Source organism: Euprymna scolopes, chromosome 45 (genome assembly GCF_053919585.1).
Source record: "Euprymna scolopes isolate OS-2025 chromosome 45, ASM5391958v1, whole genome shotgun sequence".
In the NCBI taxonomy this organism is placed as follows: domain Eukaryota; kingdom Metazoa; phylum Mollusca; class Cephalopoda; order Sepiida; family Sepiolidae; genus Euprymna; species Euprymna scolopes.
The window spans coordinates 42,726,454-42,741,092 of record NC_136526.1 but is presented as its reverse complement, the minus strand read 5'-3'; the positions used below and the strand labels follow the sequence as shown (position 1 = coordinate 42,741,092).

The window sequence follows — 14,639 nt, the reverse complement described above, 5'->3', positions numbered from 1 at the left end:
GTCTCCTGTGGTGTGCGGCCTTTCAAATACAAAAACCGGATCACTGCTCGACATTCAACAGGCTCCATATCATACCTGACTCAGTTCAAACACCTGTAAAACAGAAACCACAATTAGTTCAGAGCTGTAATATGCCACATAACCCATAGAGATATAAATCATTGCACATGCAAAATTTCAGCTAGAAACTGGAAGTGGGTCAGGAGCATTACTTATTGCATGCCCCTCGTAATTACTGGATTTCTTCTCCTGCTGATCTATACACTACTAACAGGGAGACCTGACGTTGCCCAGGATTGAATGATCATCAACGAATGTTTCGCACTCCCATATTTTTATCGTCATTGAACTCCGTGAAGTTGCACATTTTTCAATCAAATCGATTGATTGCCTGCTCTAATTGGGGACCCATCGCAGTGCACCAGGAGGAAGCTTCATATTCCTCCCCAGAGTGACAGTCCACAATACCTTGTAGTGTTACATATGTTTATCATTGAGGGGCACCATTTACGTTTGGTGTATAACATAAAAGGATTCAGTGTGCGTATGATTGTCTCTAATATAAAGGGTTGCGTGTTTGATTATCATAAAGGGAATCGTGTGTGTGACATGTACTTTCAGAACCTACCTCTACTTCTTCGATGTTGGACCATCTGGAAATTTCTCATCCTGGAGGGAGACTTGATACTTGTTTTTGGATGAAGATTCAATCACTCCAAGACAAGGAATTAGTTTATAGTTTTTTATTTCACTTTCCCCAGAGGTCCTGCAGAAGGTGGAAGTGAAATCGGCCTGTGTGGGTTCTTCTTCTACACACGTCAGCGTTCGTCTCCCCCCTCCCCAGTGAAGAGGGGGAGACAACGGGAAGCCGTCCGTCCTCTTCAAAGCCCAAATCAAATCTCACAGATCTAGCCAACCTGACCACGTCACTCATACGTAATCTGGTCAGCTGACCTTCGGTTCTGGTAAACGTGTCTACACTCCACGTTTACTCACCTCTCTCTCTCTCTCTGTAACAGTAGTCTACATTGTACTGTAGAAAACCTACTGTTGATTTTATAAAATTATTTTTATATATAACAGCTTTAATTAAAGCTTAAAATACAAAAATCATGCTTCAATTGTGCTTTAAACAAACATTCATTTCAAACCCACCTCTGTTATATCAAAGAACATACTGTTAATTTTATACGTCGGGCCTTTCTATAGTAATAAAACTTCTCAAATGCACTTGTGATGTCAGGCTGTATAAGGTGTTAACTTTAGTCAAAATTTCTTCAGATTATTTAGATTATAAACCTATCTAAGAACACTGCCAGGCACATAAAGTACCTTTGTGTGAAATTTCATAAAAATGGTACTTTATGTGCTTGGCAGTGTTCTTAGGTTTTATAATTGTTAATATTAACAGATTAAATTGTTATGGTACTTTTTTGAGTTTCTTTGTACACAAGTAGAAACATCAGACAATCATGAGAACGTGTAGATATGAATAACTTTATTTTTCTCAGATGAGACCGTGTTTAATAAAAGAATACTTATATCTAACAAAATTTAGAAATTTGTTTTTAGTTAATAAATGTAGATCGTTGTAGTATTTTGAGTCTGGAAGCACATACGATATTTTTATCGCTTATGTTTCCTTTAGTTAAAAAAAAAAAAAAGAAGCTTTTTTAATAGTAATGTAACAATATGATACAAGATCAAAGTGTAGTATCTGTTCTTCAGATGAAATCCTTCCTGACTGAGACAATTCTTATTTTTTGTTCCTTTCTCCATGTTATAAAACGACCCTGGTGTCTAACTCCGTCCCGTGGGGTGGCAAAGTAAATAGGAACAATATGATCACAATCACATTAAAACACTGGTTCTCACCAGATCACCAGAGTTAAGCAACAATGAGCCTGGCCAGTACCAGATGGGTGACCATTTGGGAAGGATAGGCACTGTGCAGAATCTTAGAAATTTCCAGGTTGGTATCTGGAGGTGTGTTTAATTCACAGGGGGAGATGCACTCCCCGAATCAAGACAGAAAGCAACGGGGAAACTACCGTCTTTACTTGCCTTCGAGATTACCATGACTCCACAATTTGGGGAGCCGTGATCATCAACACTTAAACAGCAGGCCCACTGATAATGATGTAACAATATGTGTTGGTATGTACAGATAAAAGAAATTATTTTTGTTGTTACAGTAGAATAGTCAATTAAACGTATGCAGGCCAAAAAGGTTGTACGTCATCATTTTTCTATCTCGACTCCCAATCAAGAAGAGAACAGAACCGCCCCGCGTTTTTGCATCAGCAACAACACAATCGGGTTAAAACCAGCTTCTCAGGCCTGCACTGCATCCTGAATCATGGAAGCCTATGTAGTTCTCAGCAAGGTGGCAGGAGATGACTAAACAATCACTGAAGGTCGACCACTTGCAAACCAGAGAGCTCAATCTTCGCTACTGAAGCATAAAGTTAAGGAGAATTATGTTGTGTATTAGTGATGGGAGGATTATAATACACCCCCCCCTCCCGATTCTGATACACTTACAGATTACATTCTAAATTGATAGATATTCTAGATATTTAGATATAGTGTTTTCGTATTTGTTTTTTTATTCGGATTACCTGAAAAACACGTGTAATATATACAAATGTAAAAATACATTTATTGGTGGGTGGGGGGTAATCTATAGATTTTAGCTTTGCCGATAGTTTAAAATCAATATTTATTATAAGTACCATAATTAGAAAATTTTAATTTGAAATTAAGAAAAAGAAAAAGAAACAGAAAAAGAAAAGAAAAAAGAAACAGAAAAAGAAAAGAAAAAAGAAACAGAAAAAGAAAACAAAGAAAAAAGAAAAGAAAAAGAAAAAAGATAAAAAGAAAAGAAAAAAGAAAACAAAGAAAAACAGAAAAAAGAACAGAAAAAGAACGAAAACAGGAAAAAAACAAAGAAAAAAAACAGAAAAAAAAAACAAAGAAAAAAACAAAAGAAAAAAAAAAGAAAAAAGGAAAGAAAAAAGGAAAGAAAAAAGGAAAGAAAAAAGGAAAGAAAAAAGGAAAAAAGAAAAAAAAGATTCGTTTTTTGGCATTGGAAAATAAGCACAGATTTTTCTAATTCTGATTAATCGTCCCAACACTAGTATGAATTTTCTCTCTGAATTTCATGCTCAAACTATCAAATACATTACAGCAACAAGGAAAATAGAAAGTGGGTCTTTAGTTTTACTTTCGGCAGCCGCGTAACTCTTTATTTCCTCATTTTGTCTTTTAATCCTCACATTCCAGGAGTGATATTTCTGACAAAGAGGGAAGAATTGCTGTTTTCAAGGTCAGAATCTTTTTTATCTAACACTTATCATTGGCAAGTTTTGAAGTTTGAAGTACTATTCTTTTTTTTTTTTTTTTTTTTTAAATTTCCTTACATCAAGTGGCTTCATGTCTTATCTGGAGCAATTTCCATAATAAAAAAAAAAAAAGGGGGAGATGTTAATGATGGGGTGTTTTAATATCTTTAATTATAATGTACCCTCTTTTTTTATTTGAAAATGAATATTTCATACATAAATGAAAAAAAATGTGTAAATGTCCAATAATAAATGCTACATTGAACAGGTGGATGAAGTATGAAAACAAAAGCAAAATGTAAATAAAATGGAATGTTGACTTATCTAAGAAGCAATTTTAATAAATAGAGTGATTTCATTAGATAATCATATGTTGGTTATCCAATGAAAGTAAATAGTGTATCTCTATTGCTGAAAAATTTATTGGGTTGGATAGAATATGTAATCAACGAAATCGATTGGAATATCCATTTCTATGTAAAAAAAAAACAAAAAAAAAAACACACACACAACTTAAAATTTGCGTAATTTCCTGGCTAGGCAGAATCAAATATCGATTTGTTAAATGCAATTTCATAAATGGTCTAATCTGATTGACTTTATAATCATTTTAGTACTTAATGCTAATCAATCAATAATGAAGAACAAATATGTAATTAATGTAAAAGCAAGAAACATACTCATACAAACTTGAAGTTGCATTATTTATTTAATACATATATTTTTAAAGACGTCAAGGAAGAGAATTGGGTATAATTTCACATGATAATTTCAGTGTAATCAATTTCGGTGAGTAAGGGAAAATGTCTCCACTCTAAACAGTTTTCTAAGACAGTATAAGTATTTTCAGAAAAGAAAAAAATGAAGCGAAATAAAATATATTCATGTTAATAATGATGGGAAAAAAAAAAAAGTCTAGCCTGAATTAAGTATCAATATAGACAGATTGTAATGTGGGTCTGACTTCGAGAATTCAAACACACACACACACATTATATATATATATATATATATATATATATATATATACTACCCGGTCTTGTCCAAGTGTTGAGGTGTTACAGTAAGGCTATTGAGCAACCAACCCCCAGCCCTAAATTAAATAAATTGTTTCGATCAAAATAGTGAGTACCCATGCGAGCGAAAAGAAAAAAATAAATAAAATTAGATATTTTTTAAACAGCCTTCCTTAAAAAAAAAAAAAAAAAAAAAAAAAAAAAAAAATTATTGTTCTATTAAACTTTTGTTTAAATAAATTTAACTTTTTTTTCTTTTTTTTTTATAAAACGAACAAAGTTGAAAAGATATTTTCACTCAGTAGTGAGCTTTGGAAGATTGTCATTGAAAGAAATGCAATCGCCAAAAGATAAGCATTTCATTATTTCTAGTCGCCATTTTGAAAAATCACTCACAAATGTGACTGTTGTTTAATTGTTCTCTAAACAGAAAGGTTCATTTCAAACACACTCCCGACTTATAAAAGAACCTATAGTTAGTTTTATAGGCTGGGCCTTTCTGCTTGTGCGTTGATAAGACTTCTCAAATGCACTTGTGATGTTAGGTTGCATAAAAGGGTTAACTTTGGTAAAAATCGGATTTTTCAAACTTTGGTAAAAATCGGATTTCCTTTAATCGGATTTTTTTTCGATTTTCAATACTTATACATATAATGCATACAAAACATCAAGTACCTTCATGTGAAATTTCATAAAAAATAGCCCAGCCATTTCAGAGTCCATAGGGTACAAACTCGCACAAAGTCCTTTTTATATAATACAGAGGGTCTATAAAGTCCGTGTGCAGTAAAACAAAATAACTTATTTTTATTGCGGACTATTATCCTCATCTTTTTTTTTTAGTTGTTTCACGATGTTTCAGCCAACTATTCCTCTGGCCTTCGTCAGGTAATAACCGCGATGGATAGGAACTCAATCTCCTGACTGCATTCACTGCAATTACTGCCTTCCGTAGTTGTCGTCTCACCACGTTTTGGCGAACTAAGCCCCTGGCCGGCTTTGGGTAGGATTGAAACTGCTATCTTCAAACAATTCTCACTTGGAATCGTAGACAGTCAACGTCTACCAACTTTCATAAACATGAATTTATAAGACCAAAAAATTCAACCTTGATCGCCTTTCGGGGCCCGTGGCGCAATTGATAGAGATGGCGAATCTCTACGGTTTTAGGCGAGAATTGTAATAAATAATACTCATCTCAATAATGAATTCCAATTAAATAATATATAAAATTAATAACCTTATTCACATTTTTTTTTTTTTACAATTTTTTTTTTGTTTTATCACAAATGCAAATAAAGTTATATTTTTTAATGCACACATATTTTATGGGCACCCTGTAGTAGATAGATACACACACACACACGTTTATTTTCTAATTTTTAACACAAATACATCAGAAAGATCCAAAATAGATAGAAAGACTTTATCCTGCCTTGACAGAGTTCGGAATAGACTTTGTAGCTTAGTGGGGGGTGCCTTTTTCTTTTCCCTACAACCTCTTTCTCACAGAAGAGACGTTGCGAGCCTGTCTCTGCTTTTATCGCTATTTTCATGGCAAGTGCTCATCTGAACTCCAATTTATGCCCCCCCCACCAAACATTCATGAGAAACACTCGTCTAGCTGAAAACACTATCAATAATTTCCCCCACTCTTTATCTATGCCTAAATCTAAACGTAGATTCCATGAACAAAGCTTCTTTCATAGACCAGTGGAACTGTCTTCCGTTTGCCGGCTTTCTAGCTGACTAAAAATATATATATATATATATATATATATATATATATATATATATATATATATATGGTCGTCTTCAAGTCCAACGTAAACAAGTTCTTGATGAACTGTCCCCTTAAGTAATCCAATTTACCAAATTTCCATTACTAACGATTACTATAATATTGTCCCATTGACTACTGTATACTCTTTAACCTTTATCATCAAGGCCCAGGGGCCACTCGAGAAGTGGTGACTTCTTTGTAAAAACAAAAGAGAAAAAGAAGAGAAAAAGAAAAGAAAAAAAGAAAGGGAAAAAAGAAGGAAAAAAGGAAAAAAGGAAAAAAGAAAGAAAAAAGAAAAAAAGAAAAAAGAAAGAAAAAAAGAAAAAAAGAAAGAAAAAAAGAAAGAAAGAAAGAAAAAAAGAAAGAAAAAAGAGAAAAAAAGAAAAAAAAAGAAAAATATTTGACGTTCTTTACTTCGTCGCCAACGATTTTTTTTTCTTAATTTGTTAATTGCTGTTTATTATTTTAACATTCAATCACTAAAACCAACACCAGAAATATAGAAACATATATACTCAAGAAGTATACAAGAGATGTCATCTTTAGCCTCCATTTGTCTGTCATCAATTTCATAGTTACTGATACTCAGAGTTGCCCTTGTGTTGCACAAGCGTTGGTCATTCTAATCCTGTTGCTGTGCTGATACTTTTTTGCATCTGTGTAGACATCAACTATGTGTGCAGCTCACCTAATCATCACAAACCTCTTGAGACCAACTGAATGGAGATGTGGTAACCACAGCCAACATTCTAAGCTTGCAATTTTGGTAACCCACATCATATGCGGCTTTTTGAATCAACAACGAGTGCATGTGTAGCAGAATTAAGCACACCCAAGAAGTGGCTTCAATTATGGCATCCTGTCAGACCATCAAAACACCTGCAACATCTGTGAGATTGTAAAAAGTCTAGCAGGCATAAAACGTGACACATGTGCCTCTCACCAGGAGGGCTTACACTCATATCACATTGAAATGCAAAATATGGATGGTCATACTCGAAAAAAAGTAGACAAAAAAAAAATTACAGGACAAATTTTTACAAAATTTGGAACAAACGTTATAGACAATCATCATCATCTCCGTTCAGTCTCGAAAGACAATGGATACCCTCTGCACTTGTAGTTGTGAGGAAAGTGTTGCAATCCCTAACCACACCTCTCCTGAATCCGTACTGGTTGAGTACGGTGGAAAGGAGCTCATTATGACCAGAAACAATGCCGAGATAAACGAAGAGCATATACAACACTTGGAATTCCCAAATGGTCACCCATTTTAGTAATGACCAGGCCCAATGTTGCTTAACTTCAGTTCGGCTTTATAGAGAATGTAATAAGTTTAATATATATATAAAAAAATATATACGAGCAAACAGTTAATAAAACATGAGTTAAAAACATTTAATCTGAAAAGGAAACACTAAATAAGTGGATAGTCCTTAATCCGCGGAGTTTCGAAGAAATACTTTCCTTCTCATCAGAGGGTAGGAATTAGCAAAATGCGGGATCGGATTTTGCATGCAAAAGTATTTGATGAAACAACAAGTAAGTCAAAGATCTTACTTGATAACAAAAAAATGAAGCAGTGGGAATATGGTGATATATATATATATATATATACATATATATATATATATATATATATATATATATATATATATATATATATATATATATATATATATATATAGGGTAGTATTAAGAGGGTTAACTAACTAGTTGTGCCTACCTGGTGTGGCCCGAGAATTTTTAGTTCACGTTTTGTTCTACATTTTTTTTTTTTTTTTTAACTAGTGTTTTTAAAGTTAAATTAGTATGATTTGGTCATTAAATGATTAATCGAACCAAATTGTTAACTCGTTGTTTATAGGGCAACGCTTTGTTTATAAGGCAACGCTTTAACCTCAATTTCTAAAATTACATGATGTAAATAAACCGAAATGCATTATGGTGAATTCAATTTCATAATTATTTAAAAAAAGGGTTTTTCGATATAGCATGTTTTAATTAAATAAATAATTGATAAATAGTAAATACTAACAGGGAGACCTGACGTTGCCCGGGATTGAATGATGACGTTTCGACCTCTCATTGTCATCAAAACTTTTGAAATCTCACCTTTTTCAATAAAATTGATTATCTGCTCTAGTTGGGAATCTACCGTAGTGCACTGGGAGGAAGCTTCATATGCCTCCTCACAGTAACTTAGTCCATAATACAGTGTAGTCTACATTGCACTGGGGAGAACCTACTGCTGATTTTATAAAATTATTTTTATATATAACGGCTTGAATTAAAGTTTAAAATGCAAAAGTCAAGTATCACAGCTGTGTAAGGCCTTAAGGTCAAAATCGCTGGTTCCTTCTTTCATCATATTTTTTTTCGGTTATCGATACTTATCAAAGACATTCCGATATAAAACCTATCTAAGAACACTGCCAGATACATAAAGTACATTTGTGAAATTTCATAAAAATCGACTGTCATTTCGGAGTCCATAGGAAACGAACTCGCACACAAATTCAAAACTTAATTCGATTCTCATAAATCAAAGGACATTACATTTTCGTACGATTGATGACATTTATTGGATGGGGTCGTTATCAGCAATTTGTTTAATTTTTGACCTTTTGGCGATTATTGATGGTCCAAATGGTTTTAACAAAACTGTTATATTTTTCGTTCTAACTTAGACTTTGTAATACTTTTGTTCCAAAATAAATAAACGCTTTAAAATAAGTTAAAACACACAAAAAATATCTATGTAGGTAGAAGAGTAACTTATGTTGCCTTTAATAACATTTATTAGCTTCCTAGACTTCGGGCCAAGATCATAGTGTAGTATCTGTTCTGATGCTACACTTTTTTGTCATTAGAGGAAAAATCCTTTATCACGGAGTCAATTTTTATTTTTTGTTCCTATCCAGAGTGCCCCCCTTTTTGGAGAGCTGAATATTCCCCCACATTGAAAACCGACCTTGTGTCTAACTCTGCCCTCGTGGGGAGGCAAGAAAATAGCAACATTTATTTGATGTATATATTTTTCGCCTTTTCTGTTTTGTTGGCTATTATATAAAAAAAAAATATATAGATAAATTGTTTTGTAATTTTATTAATATGGAGATTTAGACAAAGAACGTTAAAAGAACGCTGTTCTGTTCTCACTGTACTATTGCAAACCCAGGCAACATCGAGTAATCCTGCTAGTATTTTAAGTAATGAGCAAATAAACAAACATTTCTCCCGAGACGACTGACACCGTTCTACTACTATTGCTATCATTATTTAAAAAAAAAAAAAAAAAAAAATGTATATATATATATATATATACACACACACACACACACACACACACACACACACACACATTTTCAAAGACAGGATACACCTTGAACAACTACCCAACCTTGACATACCGATTACTACTGGCGCTACCTATGACGTGTGCACGCACGCACACACAATCAATCAATAAGAAGCCACGATAGACATTTTCACACATAAAATTTATTGAACCTCACAACAGACTAAGAAAATCTCAGACAACAGAAAGACTAAGATCTCGGGTTGACCAGTGTTGTCCCAGAATCTTGCTACTACTGTAGATTCGGTTCAATTGTACTATAGGCACTGTTAGAATATCTCGCCTATCTCGCTTGGTATTCGCCCAAATAAAATCGATTCTCCGTTTCAACTGGTATTTTTATTTTTAATTTTTGCAGTAATTTCCTAATGTATCGTTGCCTGTTTTATTTACAACAAAACCGCTTTATTTTTCAAAATTTCTACCAAACAACGGTGTACTAAAATCCGGATTTTTATGCGAGTTTCTTGATTAAAAAAAAAACAATAAATAAATACTTTAAATATTATGGAGGCATTTAATTTATGCATAAAATTAATTTTTACATTCAAATCTCATATTATCCGGTTTATTCTGATTTTTTTTTCTCGAGAAAACGCGCAAAAAAACTAGGTTTGTTATATTTTAAACAAATCAAATTATATTTAAGCATATATATGTTATATTAAATCAAAATATATTTAAGCATATATATGTTATATTAAGGAGATATATTTAATGTATCAATTTTCAGTATTTACTTCAACAGTGCTCAATACGAGAGTCGAGTTAAGGAGGAAGTAATTCTAAGCTGACGCTTCCCTACGGGAATGAAACGTGAAAGGTTCTGTGTTGCTTAATTGCCATATATTTTCATAATTTTCACGAGAGAGGCGCTTTATACAATTTTTCCAAATTTTGTTTCGCCCATAGATTCAACATTACACCGGGTTTTATTTAATTATTTAATTTATTATATTAAAAAAACAAATGAACTTAAATTCCAAACAACGTCTGCTTTTTTTTTAATCCAAGGAAATGAGACAAGATGTTTACAGATAATGCCAGAAAAAATATATAATTTCGCTGTAAATAACAAGAATCCACACATTAGGAAATTACCATTTTTATCGTGAAATATAAATTTTAATACTTTGTTTGGTACTTTATGCAGAATACGGACCGTGCGGAAATAACGTTATTTAGAAACACATTCTTAACATGTAAAGGGGGGGGCTTTTTTATTTTTTTAAATAATTATTCTGTACCTTCATCTAACAATTTAATAAACAGAAGATACCTTATAAATTGAATTTAACTTGAAAATCCTATCAAAAAACAGCATGGACTGTATTCTGCATACGTAGACATTTTTAGTATTTATACAAAAATTCAACTTTTATGACAAATTTTCACCAGACATGACCATTTTTCTCTCAAAAATGTTATTCTTAAATTACCAAGTCGTTTTTCGTTAGCATTTATTTTTTGAGCAATAAAATTGTAGTACCACTAAAAATATAATTTCTGTGCACGATAATAATAATAAATAAAACCATATCCACCAACGACTAAAACGTTTAAAGTTACCCCCCCCCCCAATATATATATATATATATATATAGTATTTTAGAAGAAACATTTTAACAAAAACCAGACGAAATATTTGAGATATTCAAATGGCCTCTATAGTACAATCGAACCTCCCTCTTGTAAATTGTAGAGAAGGCGATGACGAACGAAACTGGTCTTAAAATCAGCCTATAAGTAAAAATGATTTTTTTTTTATATAGTGCTCAATGTTATAAATTTAAAACGTATATAAAAGCTAATTTATTTTTTTTAAAATATAACTCACCTCACAGATCCCAACATTACACTAGGTTTAATGCTCCCAGAAAGAAAACAATCTTGCTTCTGATATAGTTCGGTTCTTGGTTGAATGCATAATCAATTGAAACCCGGTGTAATGTTGTATCTGTGAGCGAATTTTGTGTGTGGGTATATATATATATATATATATGTGTGTGTGTGTGTGTGTGTGTTCCAAAACTAATGTCCCCTATTATTTTTTTTTTTTATTCCGCCCGAATGAAGCCGGGAGGAGCGCAAATTGCATTGTTATGATGCTTGAACTTATGCATTCATGATCTGAAAGCTTCATCTCTCTGTTGCAGATATTGACGGTGTAAGAAAGCAACCCCTGCCATGGATGTGCGTACTGCGTCACTGAATTCCTGGTAAAAGTGCATTGAGAATGTTGGTGACTATGTAGAAAAAAAAAAAATTCTAGAACAGAAGAGGTCCCTCATTTTATAACGGTACCACCCTCGTCTTTGCAGATGTTCAACTTTTGAGTTAAAAAAAAAAAAAAAATTAAATAAATAAATAAATAGGAGGCTTAACATTTGGAACGACCCTCCCGTGTGTGACACACGCACACTTTCTCTCTCCCTGGACAACATCAAAGCACACAAAGAATAACGTTTTAATAAAACAGTTTTATAAAACGTTATTGTTTTGTGCTTGATATTGTCGAATATATATATATATATATATATATATAAAACTTAAAATTCAACTTCACTATCTACATTGTGCACCTTTTCAAAGTGTATACATTAAACGGTCTTTCAAACTAAGACAGCCATCAAATTTTGTAAACAAAAGACTTCAACATAATTTTTTAGATAGTTTTAAAAACAATGATACTTATGCGTGCTAGATTTTTTAAATATGGTTTAATAGAATTTCCAACCATATTCAATTATTATGCTATCTTTTTTTTTTTTTTTTTGGCAAAGTCACGAAATCACGGCGAATTCATTGTGAGAAAAAAAATTCGGTATAGATATTATTTTTTTTTTTTTTAATATTATATGAAAAATCGGCGCTTCTACACTATTGGGATGAAATTTCGGAAATCGTAAAACTTAATATCACATGAAAACAATAGTATCTACGTATTCCTCGTATTTCTAAGATGATTATAACCAAACATTACGAAAATCGATATTATTTATCAAAGAAAATAAAACATAGAATTTAATGAAAAAAAAAAAAAAAAATCGTAAGACACAGGATAATCCAAAAGGGAGATAATTTTCCGTTTTGATTTAAACAAGATGGCAGAAAATTTTCACCTGCTAACACGATTAAGTTGGTTTTGTTTATTAATTCAGTAATATTGGATTAAGGGTTTGTATTACTGTACACAGATTCGAAAAAAGTTGTCAAAAAACAAATATATAACAAATAAATGTTATCAAAGGCAAGATAAGTTACTTTTCTACCAAAGTGGATATATTTTTCGTGTTTTTATTCAATGTAACATGTTTATTCAGATCGAAAACCATACAGTGTTTACCGATGTATTGGAACATTCAAGATGGCGTCTGATTCTCTCTTTAACACGGTAAGTGTGGGAAAAGATGTTATAAATAAAAAACCGGATAAAATACTGTTAAAAACTCGCTCAATATATGTTACCGTGACATAGGTTGACATATATTCGGCGGGTTTTTAATAGTATTTTGTATGTTTTTTTATTTATAAAACCCTTTTCCAAACTTACGGCGTTAAAGAGGGTGTGAGACGCCATCTTGAATTTTCGAATACATCGGTAAACACTGTATGGTTTTCGATCTGAATAAACATGTTACATTGAATAAAAACACGAAAAATATATCCACTTTGGTAGAAAAGTAACTTATCTTGCCTTTGATAACATTCATTTGTTATATATTTGTTTTTTGACAACTTTTTCGAATCCATGTGTACAGTAATACAAACCCTGGATTAATTTCGACTGCATAATTTGGAAGCTATTTGAAACTGACAAAAAAAAAAAAAAAATCAGTTGAAACTCCATTTATCGACTACAAAATCTCGTCTCAATTCTGTAAAAGCGCTGAAAAATCTTTTCGAGTTAAAATCTATCGAGAAATACACATTTTGTATTGAGAAATAAACGCTTTAAATACGTATGTAAAGTTATTCAATATGGCCCAAATTGACGGCCATTTTTGGATAACTTTGTTATTCTTTAGCTAATATTTTCATATTTAAAGTGCGTATTTCTCAATACAAAGGTGTATTTCTCAATAGATTTTAACTAGAAAAGATTTTTTCATATAATAATAATAAAAAAAAAATTAATGCCTACATAGATTTTTTTTTTCTAGCAATAAACTCACTTCGTAATTTAGTGATACTGTTTATAAAATTGTTACGTGAAAGTGCCACAATTACAAAACGCTCTCCCCTCCCTATGTTAAGAATGACTTTCTAAATAATAACGTTATTATTTCAGCACGGTCCGTATTCTGCATAAGTATTACAAATTGTCTTACTGAACATATGACGATCATCCATAGTGAAACAGCGTTTGTCCAAATATGTGTGTGTGGTTTAAGCATTAAATGTGGTTATATATTTATTTTTAACCGTTGTTTTTATTACTGTTGATCGTGTTTTATATATAAAGATAAACAATTTAAAAGCGATTTAGCTTATATTGAAGATTTCAGCTTTAAGATGTCTGACATTAAAACATAATTATTCATTAAATTAATTGGGACAAATTGTTATAAAACTATAACTAATTTGGTTAAGATAACGTTGTGTCAGTAGCAGTTACGTTAAAGCTGAAATCTTCAATATAATCGAAATTTTAAATGCTATAAGACTATGACGAAAAGGATAAAATCATTTGCACGCAAGGTCTGCTATCTTGAGTCTTTTCTGTTTCGATTTTGAAATATTGATTTCAAATAAAAAATAAAATAAAATAAAGCCAATGTCTCATTTTATAGGTAATTTATAAAGATCGCGGCCATGGATTGGTTGTTTTTGTTTTACAGCATATCAACCCTTTTTGGGTTATTTAATGCCGAATCCAAAGATTTTGAAGAAGATTTTTTAATAGAATATATTTGTTGTTTTGAAGTCGGTTTATATTTAACCCATAGTTGGGACCCTAACAGGTACTACCACTCCGGGTCAGAGTGGACCTGGGAGCAATGGTAATTAAAGGGTGGCTCCACACTCCCCCAAAGCCCGCAAGCTGGGGCCTCACCACACCACACCACTGGATATAGTTTAAGGTCATATCCAGGACCGCGGCCATGGAAGAACGCGAGAAAAATATGTTTAGC

At 32.2% G+C, this 14,639-nt stretch overlaps 1 protein-coding gene across 1 annotated transcript in view; it reads right to left on the bottom strand.

The window, feature by feature from the left end:
- The window catches only part of LOC145269505 (uncharacterized), a 203,093-nt gene that overhangs the window by 74,043 nt on the left and 114,411 nt on the right, over positions 1 to 14,639 (bottom strand). The window lies entirely within an intron of this gene.